The following is a 22,245-nucleotide window of genomic DNA, read 5'->3' as shown; positions in this document are numbered from 1 at the left end:
CTAAATCTATCAGGGGTATAAATAATTTTCAGCTGAACTGCAGCTGTCCTGTCAACAGAATTATCCATTTAAGCTGGTGTGTACCATGTATGCTTTTCCTCCCGCTTCTCAACTGTGCACTTCCTTTCTGTTGATGTGTCACATTAAATCCCCATGGAATGCATTAAACTTTGTGGCTGGAATGCAACCAAAAGAGTCACGAGTCATGCAACACAGAAAGGAACCATCTTTTAATCAGTTTATATTGTTTAACAATTTAAACTTGTCAGCCGAATTTCCTCACTAAAGCAATAACTTTATAACTGAATAGTAGGTTTATCTAATATTTCCTTTATATTAGAGATACTTGGATGTAACATGATGAGGCATCTGATTGCAGTCATTAATTGTCAATATTTTAGCCATGAGACACCTACATCCAATAAAACTGAGATGTTGCTGAGAGACTGTGTTTTGGTTAGACATCAGATCTTGATCCATATTTTCAATAGTCCTGCATATCACTTCATCTCCGTCTTCTATGATTGCTTCCACATGTCAGGGCCCTGGTCTCCTAACAGCACAGGCTTCCAGCATCTGTGGTTGAGTGATGGGCTTAGAGTCTCATACAATGAGCTTAGACAGTAATAGAGTCCCCGTAGATTGAGTAGATTGAGTAGATTGAGTAGATTGAGTGAAAGGGACACATAAGCCTCCAGTTAAAGAGGTGAGTGGTGGGATTTTATAAAGAATATTGAGGGAGGATCTGAATCTGGGCGAACTGAGGAAACTAGGAGATTTAAGCAGACACATCCGTGGATTTGTTTGAAGTTGATGAAAGAATTTTGGATAGTGTGCACTTAGATGCCTCTGGGTAGAGTACTACATCCTTATGTAAACATTTAGTACATGTACAATAAGAATGTATTTGGTAAGTAGTATTGAACTCAGAAAAGATGCCCAGAGGATTGTTTTAGTGGGATTTTATGTAACGGACCAACACATACTACGCATTTGTATTCAGTCCCCTTTGACCTCATACCCCTAAATAAACCCCCCTCTAACAGAATAGAAAAAAATAACCTTTATTGTCCTTCAGTGAAACTCAGGTGTACCAGGAGCAAAGTGACAAACAAAAAGAAGCATGCAATTCACTCAAAGGTAGAGATATAATAAGACACTTTACAGAATGCACAAATTTACAGCATAAGCAACCGATAGTATAATTAAACAAATTTACAATGTAAGCATACAACGGTAATCAACTACCTTCAGAGGTCACCTATTTAATAAACAGAGGCCAGCAGTGTGAATTGTACCTTAACTCTCACTGTAAATCCAGTAAAGAAGGTATGTTGCGGGACATTAGTGAACATTGGGGAACAAACAAAGGCCAAGGAACACAGCAGACAGGACAGGAATAAAAAAAGAGCTTTAAAGCAGGGTTATACTTTAAAACAATATCCCAAGCTTTGAACATCTCACAGAGCAAAGTTCAAGTCATCATCAGAAAATGAGTGGATAAGACAATTAAAAAGCTACCAAGACATGGCCATCCACCTAAACAAAGATCCAGATGGAAGAATCTGTTGACGTGACAATTAGTAGTCTTGCATCAAACAAACGTTGGCCTCAGTATTTAAGCTCTGTGATTCTCACTGTTGTCCATTGTTACTTCCCTGTTTATCATGCCAGTTTCTCTACCTGTGCTTTACATGCTGTTCCCCTCGAGTTGTGCCATACATTTTGGCATTTTTATCATTAAATTCTGTTTTCACCATGCTGCTTCCAGGGTTCTGTCTTCATTTTGCTGCAGCTCCTACCTCAGAATACATGACACCAATACACAATAAGCAGAGTTTTTCAGCTCAAATACATTTTGTTTGACAAGTAAGTCAACTTATAGAGATATTTTATTTTTATAATTCATTAATGAACCAAAATTAATGTGTAAACGTCCCATCTCTAGTTTAGATCAGTGTATATTTTCGTGTATTACCATGGCCAAGTCAAAGTCTAGACTGAAATTCAACTAATAACCCGTTGAAATATTTCAAAATGTATATTCAACTGTGCTCCTTTATTCTTTTTATCCAATCTGACTGAACTATATTGCAAGAATAAATGGACAAAAATGTCAGTTTTTAGATTGCAAGGCTGGTAAAGACGTACTCCATGAGACTTGCTGCTGTATTTGCTCTACAAAGTGTTGACTCATGGGGCTGAATACAATCACACGCCACCCTTTTCAGATTTTCTTTTATTTTGAAAACCATGCATCCTTTCCCTTCTGCTTTACAATTAAAATAAAGAAAATGTCAAAATAAAATACATTTAAGTTTGTGGCTGTAGTATAATGAAATGTGACTTTTTTGTAGGCCAAGGTACATCTGTCTGAATGATTTGTGCTGGGAAAAAACATCAGAAAAATGGGGAAAACAGCTGGGGTGTTTATGAAAACATGAAAAATTGCCTTATTTCCTTTTCCTGTTGACAAAGGCACGATTGAATGACAAAAAAAGAAGAGTTTGGCAACATATTCATTGTATCTTTTTTGGCTTGCCATTACAGTGTTGTTGGGAGGCCAGAAGTGTTAATAGTGTTGAAGATCCCAAACTCTACAACAGAGGAAGACGAGTCAGACGGAGATAAATTTCACCACGTGTTGATTTGTAGCATCTGTCAGGAGATATTCCTAAGCTCTTTGTTTGTTTTTCAAATAAATGCTAATTCTTTTAAGCAAAATTTATGGACAGGGTGATGAGACTGATGGGATAAAGAAGCATTGCACGTTCCAATGGTAAATCGATATCATGACTTTGTTTGGCATGTAACAGAGAACATTTGTTGGCACTCGGCTGGTTGTGAATCTGTTGAGGTTACACAGTTAGCCTTGAGAATATCATGTAAGTCTAATTTGGGTCCTGTAGAGAACATGGCTCTGTTCTCAGTTAGCAACACTCAGCAAAACATCCATCCAGCTGACACAAGGGCTAAAATTCTAGCCTGAACTGTCCTCGTATGTAGCCAAAAATATTCGATTGGAGCGACATGATGCAGTTTATTGTAACCTGAGAGAGATGTTCCCTCTAATATGTTGGGGATAAATTGTATCCTCATGCGCTAACCGGGCTTGTGCCAGTCCTGGCTTGGTATAGTGAAATTAAGTGGTACATGAGCCCTGAAAATGCAGGGATTAGAAAATGACAGCTTTTCAATACGAACCACTAAGCAAAGCCAGTCCACCTTTATTCAGACCATATGCAAGGAACAAGTCGATTCCCTTTCAGAGGTGAGCTATAAAGAAAAGTGCTTGTACTGTTGCAGCCTAGTTGTCATGGATTCTGACTCTCATCAGAGTGGTTGGAGGGGCCTGACAGAAAATCATTCATTTTGTGGAGGGACACAGTTGTGCACATGGTGAATTTCAAGACAGCAGGACCACAGTGGTGGTAAAAGACCAACAGCACGTGATTGCTTTAATGCATATACACACTGGAGACACTAAAGATCTAACATGATTATTGGTGCACAAAACACTTGAGCACATGAGAAGAATTTAATCATCTTCCCCTGAAACTTTGTCAACTTTGTCTCCACCATGCACGCTCAGTTGTCAGAAAAGGTAATTTATAAAGCCTGTCTTTATTGCTTCCTCCTCTCAGTCTGCTTCATTTGAACAAAGAGGTCTGTTTTAGCCTGAGCCTTTGTTTAAAAGCTCTCATTCACACCCCTCCTGTCTTGAACTTAGATGCACACTGTGGCTTTGCTGTGTATATATTGCATAGCTTGTATATGGGTCTCAACTACTGTACTGTAATTGCCAATAATGTCTCCCATATGTGGCTGTTGTAATCCACTGTGGAGCTTTCTCCTCAGGATAATCAGCTTGAGAGTCTAAGATCTCTCAGACAAAGCATATAAAAACGAGCAGCATGATGAATCGGTAGTGTCCTCTCTTTTCTCTTTCTTTTGCACAAATATTTAAAACAATGTTTGATCCACATGTGGGATACATCTTGTAGAAATTAGATGGTGAGTTTGAGGAGGAAGTTGTATGTGTCCGGTTTGTATGTGTAAGATTTGTAAGATTCAAACTGTGTTTCATTTTTCTTTCAACTGTCATAAAATCCTTGAGTGTCATTTTTTAAGAAGGTTTCTTGAAATAAGCCAGCTATTTTTTTTTCTTAGCTAATCTAACTGATCCTGAATGATGAATTATGTTGTGTTCTTCCTTTACAGACAATTTTGCAACAAATCAATTTAAATGGTCTTTACGTTCTTTGTTTATGGTCTCTTAAAAGATTTCTCTTCTATTTTTTTGTAGTTGATTCTTAACAAAATAACAAAAACAAATCACACGTTTTTTCATTTCATATATACAGGTAAATGAGAATATCAAGCTGAATTATTTCAGTAGTTTAATTCAAACTGCAAAATCCATGTGTTACATAGTTATTCCACACAGAGTGATATATTTCAAATATTTCTGTTAAATTTGATGCTTTTGCTTACCACTTATAAAAACCCAACATTTACTTTCTCAGAAAATTTTTATATTTCATGAGCACAATAATAAAAAAACATTTTTAAAACTGCATTGTTATGTTATGGTCTTGGCAATCATAGGAAAGGCTGCTGATTTTACAGTTGTCCAGCTGCTAAAGATGGTGATTGCTCACAATTAATGATATCTAAACATGTTAAAAGAAAATTGAGTGGAAAGAAAAACTCTTGTACCAAAAGGTGCACAAGCAACAGAGATAAAGACAGCCTTGAATTATTGTAAAGCAAAGTCCACTCAGCAGTCTAAGGGGAGATTCACAGGTGTGGATTGCAGCTGGGGCCCGACTTAAAATTTCCCTCTTACAAGCTTTACATAGATGCTGATTTCATTTTCCAACAGAATTTGGTACCTACCCACACTGCCAAAAGTACCAATAGCTGCGTTAATGACCCTGCTATCTCCTTGCTTGTAAGGCAAAATTGTGTGACCTAAACCCTATGAAAAATATGAAGTGGATGATACAGCAGACCAAACAATGCAGGTAGCGCCAAAGATCACTGTTAAAGCAACCTGGTCTTCTATAACATCAGATTTGGGATTCATCTACTGTCCAGCAATGTCTGTCCACCAGCCCACACTCAGTCTCCATGTTCACAAACCACTAGGTGGGCCAATGTGGGGTGGTAGTCCATTACTTTCTTCCATTACTGTTTTGGATTTTAAGTTAGATTTTAAACCCCAGCATCACGATATATTGGTAGTCTGTCTTTTACAGAAGACCCACTGCTTCATCATGTAGAGTGAAGGATGTTAGCTGCCAGCATTTATTGTATGTCCAGCTGGAATTCAAAAGGTTTCTATAAGGCCGACCAATAACAGAAATGCAACACTCTCTTACTTGTGTATGTAAAAGATGCATGCTTGATTCATGGAGGTTAGTTGTAAGCCATGCTAGTATAACGGCTTTGCTACACAGCCTCCGTCTACAAGCACACCCGGTTCTGTGCCTCCTCACTCGGTCAGCTTGTTCAGGTCGACTGCAAATTAGAACTAAATTAGAGGTGACTTATATAGAAATAGAGCAGTTTCTAAATTTAGATCAAACGGATAATAACTTTAAGCAGCTTATGTTGAAGTATAATGTTAAGTCTTATAGCTAATGCTCCATTTAAAAAAAAAAAAAAAAAAGCTTTGTAAGGCCAGTCAGGTTCACAAATCTACAAATCTCTTTGTTTCAGTTTGTTTTTCTTTTACTTGTAAAAGTAAATTTTGTGATTTAGATCTCCTTTTGTCAAATCACTATCCAGCTTGAGTAAGTTCAACTGGAATTCACCTCAGGGGCCTTTCTGTTTAAAAAAAAAAGAAAAACTTGTCTCGATGTCAGCATTTCCAGTAATATATCATTTGATGCTGGAGGCTATGAGAACATGTTCCTGAACCCTGACATGACTCAAAGGGCCTTGGACGCTCAAGTAGCTGTATGCTGTGTGTCCCTGCAAGGCAGTAAATCTAAGATCTGGTTTCTCCAACAGTTGTAGATGGTTACCAAAATATGTCTTTTCAAGGCAACAAATAGGTTGTACTGCCTTATGTTTGTCTGCCAAGTATGTTGTCTTCTTTAGTTAAATTCTTGAATAAATGAAAACAGGTATCCTAATTTAAACGGCTGGTACAGCTTCAGAGACATCAGTGCAAGTCATGATCTCTTTAGCCTCAACATCATAAGACATTATAATCTAAACATGGGATTCATTAAACTTCATTAGCTCCTGCTGCAGATGTAGCACAAAGAAACCTTTTTGTGTGTTTCATCAAAAATGATGTGCTCCCAGAGTTTGGCTTGGTACTTCTTATTGCTGCATTGGTTGGGTGTGGTTGTTCTATTGTCATTTTCTTGATTAATCACTAACATTTTGCATTGCTTGTCTTGCAAGAATTATTTAGCATTAACCTATAAAAGTATGTCCAAGAGCCACCTGCACTGAAGTGATTCTACTTTTTTATGGTTACATATTTTTATTGAGTTTGAAATTCTTGCTTTTATTTGGATCTTCTACATGGCTATTTTATTTAATAATTTGCTGGTGTTCTTTTATTGTCCAATGTTTCCACATCAAGATTTTTATGTGTAACCCCTTTCTTCTGTCTTTGGTATATAATATTAAAGTTGTCCTCACAGTTTTGTGATTTTCTTTGAATGATGCTCTTGATTTATAAAACTATTTGGTATGTTCTTATCTCTGATAGGGAGAGGTGACAAAACAACAGAGCAAATGAGATGGAAACTCAAACTGTAAGTTCAAAACTAATCGAGTTTGCAAAAACTCTTGTCACTATTTCACAAAGTATGTATACTTACTATGTATTTTTAATGCTTTTTGATTTGTTGGTGTCATTAGGTTGAACACACACTTGTGTACATTACCTTTGCAGTAGAAGTACATTGTCTTGGAAAAGTGTTTATCATCACAATCACAAACTGCAATGTATTCATTGGGATTTTATCTCATAGACCAACACAATGTTTGGACAAAGACTAACACTGATCCTAACTCTGAACAGATTATCCCCCACGGTGAAACATAGTTAAATACAAGGCAATGCTAGAATAAAACCTGTGAACTCCCTAAGAATGCGATGGAAGTTTACCTTCCAGCCGGACGACCCTAAACATACAGCCAAAGCTACAATGATTGGGTTTAGTTCAAAGCATAGTCATGTGTTAGACTGGACTAGTCAAAGTTCAGACCTAAATCTAATTTGCAATCTGAGATGAAAATTGGATCTATCTCATAAAATTCCAATAAAATATGTTGAAGTATGTTGTTATGATGTGGTGAAATGGGTGAAAATTAAATTAAATTCAATTCAGTTTATTTATATAGCGCCAATTCACAGCACATGTTGTCTCAAGGCACTTCACAACAGTCAGGTACATACATTCCAATTAGTCCTAACCATTGAACAGTGCAGTCAGAGTTAGTCATTTATTCAAATTGGATAAAAAGTTTTTCTGTCAAAGGAAACCCAGCAGATTGCATCCAGTCAGTGACTTGCAGCATTCCCTCCTCCCGGATGAGCATGTAGAGACAGTGGAGAGGAAAAACTCTCTTTTAACAGGAAGAACCCTCCAGCAGAACCAGGCTCAGTGTGAGCGGCCATCTGCCACGACCGACTGAAGGTTTGAGACAACAGAGCAGAGACACAAAGAGAACAAAAAAGCACTGATCCGGAAGTACTTTCTATGGGAAGGAAAAGTAAATGTTAATGGATGTAGCTTCTTTATTCGTTTCACCTAGAAAGAAAGAACAGATAAACTCTGAGCCAGTTTTCAAGGTTAATCTGAAAAAGCGCACATATAATTAGTTACAGTAAAGCTCAGTCAGACAGGGCTATGTGGATCATCGGTAGAGGGTGAGCATTAAGTTGTTGCCAGCAGAAGCTTGGATGATGCCCCTCTCCAGAAAGGTGCCACAGGTAGACACAGAGTCAGGCCAGGTGTAGCTTCTAGGAAGAGAAAAGAGAGAACATAAAGTTAAAAGCTGAAATAACAGCAAATAATGCAAAATTGGAGAGTAGTGTGAGAACGTAGCGACGAGGGTGAAAGTGGTCATTATGTCCTCCAGCAGCCTAAGCCTATAGCAGCATAACTACACAGATAGTTGCAGTTCAGATTATTTAGTTAAACGGCGCTTATTTACAACAATGTCGTCTCAAAGCACCTCACAAAGGGTCCCTCTGATGGTCATTGTTATACTAAAAACCACAAGGATTTGGATACCTCCCTCTGTCAGACTGATTATAACCATTGGAAAATTGTAGCAAGTAGCAGAAATGGAGGGTGTGTTTGCACCTCAACCATAACTGAGCCGGTTTAGGCTAAACTTGACTCCCCCTTACTCCAACCAACAGGGAGGGAGAAAGGCTCCCTCCCTGATAAACTAAGCCACTCTAACTATAAGCTTTATCAAAAAGGAAAGTTTTAAGCCTAGCCTTAAAAGTAGACAGGGTGTCTGCCTCACGGACTAAAACTGGGAGCTGGTTCCACAGGAGAGGAGCCTGATAACTAAAGGATCTGCCTCCCATTCTACTTCTAGAGACTCTAGGAACCACCAGTAAACCTGCAATCTGAGAATGAAGTGCTCTGTTAGGAACATATGGAACAATCAGATCTCTGATGTATGATGGAACTAGATCATTAAGGGCTTTATATGTGAGGAGGAGAATTTTAAATTCTATTCTAAATTTAACAGGGAGCCAATGAAGGGAAGCTAAAATAGGAGAAATATGATCTCTCTTTTTAATTTTCATCAAAACTCTTGCTGCAGCATTTTGAATCAGCTGAAGGCTTTTAACTGCATTTTGTGGACATCCTGATAGTAAAGAATTACAATAGTCCAGCCTTGAAATAACAAATGCATGGACTAGTTTTTCAGCGTCATTCCTGGATAGGATATTTCTAATTTTGGCAATGTTCTAGAGATGAAATAAGGAAATCCTAGAAACCTGTTTAATATGGGATTTAAATGACATGTCCTGGTCAAAAGTAACACCAAGGTTTTTTTTTACTTTATTACCGGAGGTCAATGTCTATAAATATTTTTTTGAGGTGCTTTAAAGTGGAAAAACTACTTTGTCAAAGGATATTATTATCTAATCTTCTATGTAATAATATTAAAATAAAGGGTCTTAGAAAAGTTTCCACTCTAAGATCTTTTGAGGAAAGCCTTTCCAAAGAAACATGACATCTTTTGGAGTTTGAAGCACTTCCCCAGTCTGCCTGAAGCAAATGTCAGAACACATTAGTGTGGTGTGATCCACTTCCTCACTTTTTGTCACAATGTTTAGTCTGTCTTCAAGACAGTCATAGCACAATAATTTGTAAAATGTACTGCTTCTAGTGAAGGTTTGAGAAGCAAAACACATGAATAGACACCAAAGCTCTTTTGAGGAGAAACTGGTTGGAATATTTATATTTGACTATCAGTTTCTTGTGGTTGTAGAGGAATTACATCTGTTCATCTCTTTTTCAGTTTTCCGTTTACAGCATTAGATAATGATAGGTTTCCTGATGAATATGACACTATGTCATCATCCATATATTGAAGTGCATATGCACTGTTGATGAAAAGGCTCTTTTTTGTCAGAAAATTACATTTTAAAATTATTGTTCTGTTTTGAAAAACAATAAAAAGGTTTATTATGATTTATTCATGTCTCATACGTTCAAGATTTCTAGACTTTCTGGCACTTAAATGGAAAAATATTTGGCCAAATATTTGGCCTTTAGAACATTTCCATGAAAAATAAAGCACAGCTATGTGCATAAAAAAGTCACTGTAGCAATGCAAATATCACAACCTTTATCCAAGCTACTGTATTTTCATGCTTCATGCAGCACTACCATAAAGGATGTAAAGCTGTCATGGGCTCCACTTTTGAGGTGAGCCCCACCTCCCTGTTCCCTAATGACTCATTACCCTCAAAGTATGAAGTGATTTATGGGCAGCGGCATGCTGGGAGCAGTCCCTGTCTGAGGGCTATCATACACACACTGATTGCCTTTGTTTGTGTGTATCTAGTGTTTTAACATAACATGTGTGAGCTGGACACACTAAAAGCAGCCCTGCTGTATCTATTTTTTTAAACCCATTACGAGCTCTGTTTCAGTCTTTTGTAACTGAGGCTGTTTGTTTTCCTTTGTGCATGACTGAGAGCTGTTCCTGGCCATGTTCCTGGTAACAGGATACAGGCATGTTTCACTCCGCTCTTTGCTTTTGGATTGCATTTTAAATAAAGTAATACCCCCAAAGTATCTTACTGTAAATTATTTCCGGCTATGAACGTGAATCTAAATTTAAAGCTGTGTGTAAAGACCAACAAAAAGCACACACTGAATCTCTACCGGCATCAGTTCTCATTCAGTGACAGACTACTGTGGAGACCGCTTTAGCCTGTTGCGCATCTCTCTCTGCATGCATTTGCCTGCATTTGTTTATAGATCAATTGTTAAGGAAATTTAGTCTATGGCAACATGAGTCAGCTTGCCTGCGTCAATGTGATTTTGTCACAGTTTGCATTGGTTACGAGGGAAATACATTTCGTAAATTAGGTTTGTATATATAAAAGTCTGAGTGAATGCTCTGCATGCCTCTTTAGGTCTGTGCACACATCGCTGTGCAGCTTCCAATACATATGAAAATGGCAGGTGTTCAGAGAGCTTCTATCAAGGAATATTTGCATAAATATACTTGTTAGTGCATGTTGAATCTGGAGCCTTCTGTCCCAATGCATGTGTTTTTTGTCCATGTGTGGACCACCCAAACCTTTTGAAGTCATAACAATAACTAGTCCACTTCCTTCCTGTGATATGTAGTACATTATAAGTCCACATCACAGCAACATGGCCCCTCTGTTTAGCTGACATGTCACAGCTGCACAAGAGGTTACTCCTCCTCCTGATGGGTTTATCTACTATTGCAGAGTTCCAAATATACATCAGCAGTACTGTATTTGAGAGTGGTACGGTGTTCTTGAAAAGCACAAATGTCCAGTATCACATTAGCTTGTTTAATATCCCTGCATATGTGTAGGTTTAATGTCATAATCAACTCTTTTTCCTGCCTGGTCTTTGGAATGGGAAGGTTTGCACAAATCTTGCTCCTTAAGGCTGCCTCTCTACATTTTGCACCCTCTTTTTTAGCATAAACAAATTTCTTTGGCTTGACAGTATTTTTGTGTTCATGCAACTCCTTATTTTATAAATGTTTCCCCCTTCTCTCTTTGACCAAAAATAAAAATACATTGTGGTAATTAATATGGTAATATGTGTGGGGGTACAAGTTTTTCCAGTCACCACTGAAAGCCATTTTAAATTGAGGTCTAAGTGAGGTTTCATCTGGAAACACTGAGGAGAGGTCTAGTACACCAAGCCTCTGTCAGTTTCTGACCAATTAAAGAGGAGGAATAATATTAGTTTTCTTTTTTCTTTTGGAGAGAGGAAGGATTTGCCTGTTGCCAGATCTATTCCTATTTAAAATGAAACCTGCTTGAAAATATAGATTGATTCACTTTAGCTTGGTAGTTGCTCAGCGAGGAGCAGTAAAAACTCTTGAGGTTTTGTTCACAGCTCAGTTTGTGGGTAAGCAAGAAAACAACCCAAAATATGCAACACAAAGGAGCCATTGAAACTATAAAAGAGCTTTAATTGATAATTTATTGCACAACTCAGTAAAATCACCAGAATCAAGAGGACCAATGGGCTTACTGAGTTCTTTATTGGTATAAAATGGGCTGCAGGATCCTCTTTAAGCCACTTATTCGCATAGGGTGATTGTTTGCAAATAAAACAGGAATGTCCAGGCAGTGCCTTGCAAAGGTTTTCACACACTTTACCTCGGACCCAGTATCCCGGCTTTTTGCAGCCTTCCACGAATGCCCTGTGTTTCCATCTGTCTTCTCATCATCTCTCCCAACGTCCTACTACATCCTACATCCCTAAGCATCCCGACAGCATGATTCTGCCACCTTTGTATGTCACCATGTGCAAAGTGTGTATACCGTACGGTGTGCGATGTTGGTTTTCTACGATGCGTAGTTTTATTTTGTACATATGTCAAAATGTTTAATTTTGGTCTCATCTAAACAGAGTAGCTCATTTGACAGATTTGCAGTGTCACCTACACAGTTGATGGGAAACTACAAATTGGATTCTTTTTGTTTTCTTTTAAAAATTGCTTTTTTCCCATTGCTCTTTCATAAAGGTCAGATTTGTGTACTTGTTCTGTCAACAAAAGAGCTGTTGATCTCTACAGATCCCCCAGATTTACCATGATCCTCATAGTGTCCTCTATGTTAAATTAATTAACATTTGCCATGTTTTGTTAAGCCTTCCGCTGTGTAATGTATTTTCTGTTTTGGCATGATGGATTGAATGTCTCTGTGAGATCTCTGTGAGATTTTCAAAGCTTGGAATATAGTTTTATAAGCTAACTCTGCTTTAAACAGAGCCCTATGTTTAATGTGTTTGCTGCTATCCTTAGGCTTCATGAATGCCTTTGGAAGATACCATTGTTGCCCGTCAGCAGTCTGTCTAGACGGCTTAAAGGCCTGAATTTATTGGGAGCAGACTGGAGATCGCTGAGGATTGAGTTTGTGGGATATTTCACATCTGGACATTTAAAAGGATCAAAAGCCACTGATCAAAAGTGTGTCTTGGAAAGGTTATACAGGTCCTTCTCAAAATATTACCATATTGTGATAAAGTTCATTATTTTCCATAATGTCATGATGAAAATTTAACATTCATATATTTTAGATTCATTGCACACTAACTGAAATATTGCAGGTGTTTTATTGTCTTAATACAGATGATTTTGGCATACAGCTCATGAAAACCCAAAATTCCTATCTCACAAAATTAGCATATTTCATCCGACCAATAAAAGAAAAGTGTTTTTAATACAAAAAACGTCAACCTTCAAATAATCATGTACAGTTATGCACTCAATACTTGGTCGGGAATCCTTTTGCAGAAATGACTGCTTCAATGCGGCGTGGCATGGAGGCAATCAGCCTGTGGCACTGCTGAGGTCTTATGGAGGCCCAGGATGCTTCGATAGCGGCCTTTAGCTCATCCAGAGTGTTGGGTCTTGAGTCTCTCAACGTTCTCTTCACAATATCCCACAGATTCTCTATGGGGTTCAGGTCAGGAGAGTTGGCAGGCCAATTGAGCACAGTGATACCATGGTCAGTAAACCATTTACCAGTGGTTTTGGCACTGTGAGCAGGTGCCAGGTCGTGCTGAAAAATGAAATCTTCATCTCCATAAAGCTTTTCAGCAGATGGAAGCATGACGTGCTCCAAAATCTCCTGATAGCTAGCTGCATTGACCCTGCCCTTGATAAAAGACAGTGGACCAACACCAGCAGCTGACACGGCACCCCAGACCATCACTGACTGTGGGTACTTGACACTGGACTTCTGGCATTTTGGCATTTCCTTCTCCCCAGTCTTCCTCCAGACTCTGGCACCTTGATTTCTGAATGACATGCAGAATTTGCTTTCATTCGAAAAAAGTACTTTGGACCACTGAGCAACAGTCCAGTGCTGCTTCTCTGTAGCCCAGGTCAGGCGCTTCTGCCGCTGTTTCTGGTTCAAAAGTGGCTTGACCTGGGGAATGCGGCACCTGTAGCCCATTTCCTGCACACGTCTGTGCACGGTGGCTCTGGATGTTTCTACTCCAGACTCAGTCCACTGCTTCCGCAGGTCCCCCAAGGTCTGGAATCGGCCCTTCTCCACAATCTTCCTCAGGGTCCGGTCACCTCTTCTCGTTGTGCAGCGTTTTCTGCCACACTTTTTCCTTCCCACAGACTTCCCACTGAGGTGCCTTGATACAGCACTCTGGGAACAGCCTATTCGTTCAGAAATTTCTTTCTGTGTCTTACCCTCTTGCTTGAGGGTGTCCAGAAGGTCAATAGTGGCCTTCTGGACAGCAGTCAAGTCGGCAGTCTTACCCATGATTGGGGTTTTGAGTGATGAACCAGGCTGGGAGTTTTAAAGGCCTCAGGAATCTTTTGCAGGTGTTTAGAGTTAACTCGTTGATTCAGATGATTAGGTTCATAGCTCGTTTAGAGACCCTTTTAATGATATGCTAATTTTGTGAGATAGGAATTTTGGGTTTTCATGAGCTGTATGCCAAAATCATCCGTATTAAGACAATAAAAGACATGAAATATTTCAGTTAGTGTGCAATGAATCTAAAATATATGAATGTTAAATTTTCATCATGACATTATGGAAAATAATGAACTTTATCACAATATGGTAATATTTTGAGAAGGACCTGTATAAGTCATCTTTTGTAAAGTGAATAAAAAAAATCTTCGCCTTCAGAAGCTGTTGTGAGACAACAACAAATAATCGATACAGCATAAAAAAAATAAGGGTGAGTTTAAGACTTTTGCACAGTGCTTTACATTAAATAAGCCAAACGTCTGAACTATTTGTGGCTAAACCATAAGCAATTTATATCAATTTGATCTGAAACCTTAAATGGAAATATGGTAAGAAAATCCATTTTATTTTAGACAGGTTGTACAGTGTCTCTTCAATGTATACATAAAATTCAAGAGAATTTTGATTCTGAAAGACGTTATTAGATACAAGATTTGCTTCTAATAGATTTACTTAGAAGAAATCAATGCATGGATGTGCCAAAATCTTCTTCAGCTGAATCGAAACAAAACTGAAGTAATAATTTTCGGACCAATGGAAGCCCTTCTGAGTGTTAGCAAACAGCTTCAGTTAATACAGCTAGGAACCACCAATCAGGCTCAATATCTGGGTGTAGTGATGGACTCAGACCTGAACCTCCAGAGCTTCACACAGGTCTGCCTAAAAAGTCAATTATACAGCTGCAGTTGATCCAGAACGCTGCTGCCCGCGTCCTCAATAGAACTAAGAAAGTGGAGCACATCATCCCAGTTCTAAAGTCCCTACACTGGCTCCCTGTAGCTCAGGGAATAGACTTTAAAATACTTCTGTTAGTCTATAAATCACTGAATGGCTTAGCACCAAAATACATTACAGACTTGTTGTCAGTGTATCAACCAGCGGTCTGGCTCAAATCTACTCTGCACACCCAGAACCAAACATGGAGAAGCAGCTTTTAGTTCTTATGCTCCACTAATCTGGAATAAACTCCCAGAAAACTGTAAAAGCGCTGAAACCCTACGCTGCTTTAAATCAAGATTAAAAGCTTATTTGTTTAGAGTGGCCTTTGACTGTTATCTAAACTTAATTAGTTAAGTTTTCAGTCCAACTTTCCCTTCATTTTCCTATCAGTTTTCGTATCAATTTTTATTCTCTGTACTTATTTGTGTTCGTTAATTATTTAGTTACCTTTATGCCCTTGTAATGTACTTTTAAAATTATTTCTATTTCTCTTTTTTATGTACAGCACTTTTACAGTCTTGTTCCCGAAATACGCTATATAAATAAACTTGCCTTGCCTTGCTTTGCCTTGCCAAAAGAAACTAAAAAAAACCCCAGAAAAAACAAATAATCAACACAAATAATGCTCCTAAATTGGAGGTGACAGAGTGATGTTGGAACCAATCATCTGAGCTTTAGTTCATAGTTATGAGGAGTTATTTTCCCACACTCAACAATGAAATCGATAACCCGAATCATGAATCATATGGGTTATAAGGCAGATAACAACTGGGACCTTCCCAGGAAAGAAAGTACTGGTTTTGATTTTTCCCCTTGATTGCATGATCCTATGTATTGCTCATTGTGTTTGGTGTGACTCCTTTATGAAAGGGATTATAATTATTCCTGCTGTTACGTCTTTTGCTTTTTGAGCTGCTGTGATTTCTGTTATTGGAGAGGTCATTTGGGGCAGCATTCAAACCCCTTTGCAACACTGCTGCTGGATAACAGGTGTTCATACAGTGTTTATTACACAGTTACATATATAAACAGTGACACGATAGCTGCTTTTATTGTCACCGTCACCCTTCTGGTTTTCTAATTCTAACCTTTTTGCCTTCTTTTTTTACCCTTTATTTGGCTCTGATTTAAAACAGATGCTAGATTAGTCTTTGATATTTATGCCGGGCAATATTTATTGTCTTCTTAGATGTTGTTTCATATGACTTAATTCAGTGCATTGTTTAATTTATTCCTTGAATAAAAATGGTACCAGTCACTAAAGTGATTTTATGCAGACATGAGAGAAAGAGAGAGCTGGAGTATTTGCTCTGCCTGCGTGATGAATGGCACCACTTCCACTTCCTGTCTGAAAGAGGAGGCTTTAATTGTCTTTGTCTGATTAAATCAAGATGCTGAAACACAAGATAGTCTTTGCAACATAGTGTCAATTACCAGTGTGTGCTTAAAGCAACTAGTTTTTTAATCAGTGCAACTCCAAATCATTACACGTCCACTACCATGTTTGACTGTGGGTATGATGTTCTTTTGCTGAAGGTCTGCTACATCAAATGTAACGAGATGCAAACGTTCCAAAAAGTTCCATAAAATATTTTCCCAGGATGTATTTTGGCAAATGTGAGACGGTTTATCTAGTTTTATCTATCTGTTTTTTGTAGATGCACGCTCCTAAGCAGGTTGTCTCTATTTATGATTAATTGTTGTCACTGTGATTAGCTGTACTCCAAGTCTTAGAAATGGCTCTGTAACCCTTTCCTGAATGATAGATTTCAATGAGTTGTTTCTGATTAGTTTTTGAATTTCTTAAGATTGAGGTCCGATGTGGTGCTTCTTCGGATAGTTTAGCCTGGTACTTGTAGTCAAATGCTTCCCTAATTCTACAGTTCTGGCAGTAACTTGGGCTGGGTTTGTAATATGCAGCTTTAAATCAATTCTTGAGTGAAAAAGTACATTGACCTCTATGGTCTGTTTTATACTGCCCAAGCCTTAACAAGGAAGCTTCTCACAAGTCTTGTCTTTTCTTGTTCATACTGATTAAACAGAGATTTCAAAACACTGTATCAGTGTTTGCTTTGTGCAGTTTCAAATATCACATTGGCCTCCTGCAATCAGAGTAGGGCTGTTTTGAAGTAACTTGTTCGTTTCAATGCCAGACCTCCTTTATGCGCACACTGCTCCCTTCACCCTCCAAACCTAACAAACAAAAGCTAAAATTAAAGTCAGGTGTCTTTCATGAAGTTGTAGAGGGAAGATGTGAGTGGGCTTTCAGAGCAGCGATCTGTCTGAATCAAAATCAAGACTGTTAACTCTAGACTCCTAATAAACATCCAGGCATGATGAAGAAACGGTACGCAAAATATGGAAGAGACCAGTGTAATTAGAGTTAAAAATGCTCTGTTGGCTCTCAAGAGAAAAACAACAGAAGAAAGAAAGCTCATCGTCAGTATGAAGACAACACTAACACAGAATTTTAGTTAATAACTAAGAATCATTATATCTCTCATTGTACTTTATGAAATAGGTTTAGACCTATTTAGTTGCATCTGGTCCATGATGCCTTGTAATCATTCATAGATCAATTAATTCTTACCTACACTGATGAACTCTAAGGGGAAATGTCAAGGCATTTGTTTGTGAAAATAATCTCAATAGCCAGTGATTATTGTAACAGAATAATGACCTTCAAAGTCCAAGGTGGTAAAAATAATTTGTAGAGATGCACTGAAAAAGGAGTTTACTATTGTACTATTAACAGCACTACTGGATGAGGATGTGGTTAATGAGTAAAGAGTTTAAGTGAGATTTTTCAGAATTAGTGTAATGTTTAAAAAGGAAGTCATGTTATGATTCTGGCACGTCTGCTCTACCTTGTCTCCCTGGCTGCAATCAGCAGATTAGATGCACCTGGTGGCTGCTGCAGTGTAGTGCAATCTGTGGCATGCCAAGCAACTGTGTCTTCCCTGATATATACTGACTGACAAGCAGACGGTGCCAGATTTTTGAAAGCCATCGTGTGAGTAGATATCCAGCATTCCTTCCTGTCTGATCATTGTTCTTGACCTTGCCTTGCCTTTTGGATTTATGCCTCTGCCTGCTCCCTGTCGGACTATTTGGATTTTGGTTGTCGACCTTGTTTCCTGCATCTGGTTTATGCCTCTGCCTGCCCCTTGCCTGACGCCTCTTGTTCCGATCGTTGACCCTGTTTCTGTCCTTGGATTATTGAGCCAGCCTAGCCCTCGGATTATTCATCCTGGAGTCACTTCTTACCTGTGCTGTGGAGATCACCGCCTGCCGCCCACTGAGGTTTCCCCTCTGGGTTTCAAGTTCCACTTAAGACAAAAGCAGGTTAGTGACTTTTCTGATCCCTGCAAAATCTGGAGAGACTACAAGTCACTAATCCCTCTTTCTGCCTCAGTGATTCCTGGAAGCTGTGTGGAGTCTTACCTGTGTGACGTTTTCCTGTGGCTGAATAAACCTTTTAAATTTTCAGTACTGTGTCTGGCTGAAACTTGGGTCCGCCTTTTTCTGATTCATAGCAAGTCAGGGGAAACACAGAAGTGTATGAATTTTAAAGGAAACTGGGTTTTCTACAATTTATCAAGACATGTCTGCAGATTACGAGAACATGACTTTCAGCAGAGAACAGAAAGGCTGGACGGATTACAGTAAACCTGTTCTGATTTAGCCTTTAGAGCAGTTAAACTCTGTAATGAAATATTTTGGATTTGGAAACGTTGGCAGCATCTCCCTCTCTCTTTGCCCTCTTTCCTGTCTACCTACTGTCAAAAAAAAAGAAAAATAAAGGCCTGTAGTACTACAAAAAATATAAGAAACTAAATACATGTACAATCTCTACGTGTGATAATATCCCCTAGTGTTTGAATTCATAACATATTAGTATTAACTTGCATTCTAATGGGAATTAGTGGTATTAGAGGTACAACCAGTGGTACATCTTACAACAGGATCTTTACATATTTAATGGCAGATTGCAAGCTTACAAAAATAAAGGTTAGCCTCCATGTTGCTGCACGGTGTTCTCTCTTACCAACCCAACATACCATTCAACTCTCTAAATGTTTGCCCAAAACACATGAACTGCTATTTTGTGTTTTCGTTTTCTCATCACTGAAATATCTTCAGAGAAGCCGATGCGGCAAAGTGCTCACTCTGCAGCAGGCTGACCATCCTCTTGAAGCCAGACTTTAAAGCCGGTTTAAAACTAATCCATGATCTAAGTCTGCAAAAATAAATTTATAGCTGTAAGCCTAACCTTTGTGTGTAAAATATGACCTAGACAACCATATCGGTGGGCTTGGACTAATACCTGATCCAAGAATGAAATCAGTATTGGGTCTGGTACTGATATTGGTTCAGATTGATCAAATCAGTATGCTTTTTTGAAACCAAATCCTCTGCCTTTTTCATAATCAGCTTGACAAAAATCTATGTTTACTTAATTTTCACCAACTTCACTGTGACTGACAGATGAGAAAAGGAAGTGTCATCAAAATGGGGCAATCTGTACACGTGAAACTGAGTCTGGGAACATACAGGTCCTTCTCAAAATATTAGCATATTGTGATAAAGTTCATTATTTTCCATAATGTCATGATGAAAATTTAACATTCATATATTTTAGATTCATTGCACACTAACTGAAATATTTCAGGTCTTTTATTGTCTTAATACGGATGATTTTGGCATACAGCTCATGAAAACCCAAAATTCCTATCTCACAAAATTAGCATATCATTAAAAGGGTCTCTAAACGAGCTATGAACCTAATCATCTGAATCAACGAGTTAACTCTAAACACCTGCAAAAGATTCCTGAGGCCTTTAAAACTCCCAGCCTGGTTCATCACTCAAAACCCCAATCATGGGTAAGACTGCCGACCTGACTGCTGTCCAGAAGGCCACTATTGACACCCTCAAGCAAGAGGGTAAGACACAGAAAGAAATTTCTGAACAAATAGGCTGTTCCCAGAGTGCTGTATCAAGGCACCTCAGTGGGAAGTCTGTGGGAAGGAAAAAGTGTGGCAGAAAACGCTGCACAACGAGAAGAGGTGACCGGACCCTGAGGAAGATTGTGGAGAAGGGCCGATTCCAGACCTTGGGGGACCTGCGGAAGCAGTGGACTGAGTCTGGAGTAGAAACATCCAGAGCCACCGTGCACAGGCGTGTGCAGGAAATGGGCTACAGGTGCCGCATTCCCCAGACCTGGGCTACAGAGAAGCAGCACTGGACTGTTGCTCAGTGGTCCAAAGTACTTTTTTCGGATGAAAGCAAATTTTGCGTGTCATTCGGAAATCAAGGTGCCAGAGTCTGGAGGAAGACTGGGGAGAAGGAAATGCCAAAATGCCAGAAGTCCAGTGTCAAGTACCTACAGTCAGTGATGGTCTGGGGTGCCGTGTCAGCTGCTGGTGTTGGTCCACTGTGTTTTATCAAGGGCAGGGTCAATGCAGCTAGCTATCAGGAGATTTTGGAGCACTTCATGCTTCCATCTGCTGAAAAGCTTTATGGAGATGAAGATTTCATTTTTCAGCACGACCTGGCACCTGCTCACAGTGCCAAAACCACTGGTAAATGGTTTACTGACCATGGTATCACTGTGCTCAATTGGCCTGCCAACTCTCCTGACCTGAACCCCATAGAGAATCTGTGGGATATTGTGAAGAGAACGTTGAGAGACTCAAGACCCAACACTCTGGATGAGCTAAAGGCCGCTATCGAAGCATCCTGGGCCTCCATAAGACCTCAGCATTGCCACAGGCTGATTGCCTCCATGCCACGCCGCATTGAAGCAGTCATTTCTGCCAAAGGATTCCCGACCAAGTATTGAGTGCATAACTGTACATGATTATTTGAAGGTTGACGTTTTTTGTATTAAAAACACTTTTCTTTTATTGGTCGGATGAAATATGCTAATTTTGTGAGATAGGAATTTTGGGTTTTCATGAGCTGTATGCCAAAATCATCCGTATTAAGACAATAAAAGACCTGAAATATTTCAGTTAGTGTGCAATGAATCTAAAATATATGAATGTTAAATTTTCATCATGACATAATGGAAAATAATGAACTTTATCACAATATGCTAATTTTATGAGAAGGACCTGTATACTGACAGAATTATCTTGAAAATATTCTGATAAGGAAGAGATGCAGCATGACAATGTCTTCCTTTCAGACCTATAGTGAACGTTGCATCCATGATGTCTTCACTGTCTGAATGTGTGCACAGCAAATATGTTTTAATATTAAAGACCTCAATTTCTACCTTTCTAAATTACTTATTTGTAATAAATTATTTCAGATTCCAAGAAATAAAAGTTTTATTGTGCCATTTCAAACATTTAGGACTTGCTTTTCAAGAGTCTGTTTCTGCACAAAGTTTATTATGTGGAGCTGATCTTAAAAAACAATTCCAGGTAAATTTAGCACATTAAAGTAACAAATATCGGCATGCTCATCTTGGGCAGAGGTGTGGCAGGTTAATTGTACATCGCTTCTTTGCCTGCAGGCCTTGGAGTCGGCTGTTTCTGCAGGCTTTCGCTGCTGCTTTGGCATAAACAGCCAAACCACATGTTTGTCTTGTGTTAATGGAAATTTACCTGACACCTTTGTTCAGGGGAAGATTGAGGGCAAAAGAAGGGAGTTGCTGGAGTCACATACCTTCACACCTGTGCTATATTATATTAATTTTAACCATAGATTTGATCTTTTAAGCATTTTGTGTTCCTATTTTTGTGATTTTGCTCTTCACTATTTAGTAAAAGGCTGAATAATGTACGTTTTGTCCACTAGGGGGTAGACATTCGGCACATTTGGGGCATTCTCCTTTGTCAGTTTTTGGACCAGTTTCAGAGAGTGAATGAGGACAAACTAAAGGCAGAATAGATGGTATATATGTAGGACTAAGGGTAAGCTGCTGTCATGTAGAGTCACCTAGATGTTTTCCTCACTATAGTTAATGAAGAAAAGTGACAATAAGTCAATTTGTTTGGGTGATTTGGAAAATAAGTTGTAGCTGAAAAGAGATCACTTAGTTAAAACACTTTTTTCTTTACTTACTCTGTAAAAAGAAAATTCAGAATTATTTGAATAACTAAGATGTTGCCAATTTTGAGAGAACCAAAGATCGTTAATGCCAAATCTCATTCATCACTGCATGTCTGAAGTACAGGTCCTTCTCAAAATATTAGCATATTGTGATAAAGTTAATTATTTTCCATAATGTAATGATGAAAATTTAACATTCATATATTTTAGATTCATTGCACACTAACTGAAATATTTCAG

General features: G+C 38.6%; 1 long non-coding RNA gene across 2 annotated transcripts in view; it reads left to right on the top strand.

Moving 5' to 3' along the window:
• LOC124858682 overlaps positions 1-22,245 on the top strand; it is a 151,218-nt gene that overhangs the window by 23,981 nt on the left and 104,992 nt on the right. For both annotated transcript variants that reach the window (XR_007035902.1, XR_007035905.1), the window contains exon 2: positions 6,734-6,779. This is a non-coding gene — a long non-coding RNA (uncharacterized LOC124858682). The remainder of the gene's footprint in view (positions 1-6,733; positions 6,780-22,245) is intronic.

The sequence above is a fragment of the Girardinichthys multiradiatus genome, chromosome 2 (assembly GCF_021462225.1).
Source record: "Girardinichthys multiradiatus isolate DD_20200921_A chromosome 2, DD_fGirMul_XY1, whole genome shotgun sequence".
NCBI lineage: Eukaryota > Metazoa > Chordata > Actinopteri > Cyprinodontiformes > Goodeidae > Girardinichthys > Girardinichthys multiradiatus.
Note: the sequence above shows the minus strand (reverse complement) of the source record. Positions and strands in the feature narration are given on the sequence as shown.